The sequence below is a fragment of the Uranotaenia lowii genome, chromosome 3, assembly GCF_029784155.1.
Source record: "Uranotaenia lowii strain MFRU-FL chromosome 3, ASM2978415v1, whole genome shotgun sequence".
NCBI lineage: Eukaryota > Metazoa > Arthropoda > Insecta > Diptera > Culicidae > Uranotaenia > Uranotaenia lowii.
In genome coordinates this window covers 234,177,027-234,177,775 of record NC_073693.1, presented here as the reverse complement: position 1 = coordinate 234,177,775, position 749 = coordinate 234,177,027, and positions in this window count along the sequence as shown.

Genomic DNA, 749 nt, shown 5'->3' with positions numbered 1-749 from the left:
AAAATCTGCGCTTCCTAACCAAATTCCGTATTTAGCCATCGAAGGCCAAATCAAAACAAACAATCAGTAGCAGCAATTTAAAAATCTGCGCTTCCTAAGCCAATTTCGTAATTTTCCACCAGAAAGCCAAATCAAAACAAACAATCTTTAGCAGCAGCCTTAAAAATCTGCGCTTCCTAAGCCATTTCCGTTCCTATACACCGGAATGCCAAATCAAACAAACAATCAGCATAAGCAGCCTTAAAATCTGCGTTTCTAAGCCAATCCATAATTTTCCAACGGAAGGCCAAATCAAACCACACATTAGCAGTAACAGTCTTAAAAATCTGCACTTCCTAAGCCAATTCCGTAATTTTCCACCAGAAGGCCAAATCAAAACAAACAATCTTTAGCAGCAGCCTTAAAAATCTGGACTTCCTGAGCCAAATAAATCTTTTACACCGGAAAACAAAATCTAAGCAAACAATTCACAATCTGAGCCTTAGAAAGCCACCGGAAAGCCAAAATGAAACAACAAACAGAGCATTTTTTTTTTCATTTTTTTTAAAGATTTTAAAAATTATTGTTTTTTTTTATTAAAAACACATGCATGTCAATCCTTCAGGTATCAGATCAGATTCAAATATAGATTTTTGCATAAATTATTGAATGCTTATGTCTCAGGCATATCGTTATAAAATGAAGTTTACAATCTGTATTGTGTAAAATTTAAAGTAAAAAAAAACGTTTAAAAAAACAGCGATCTTTGA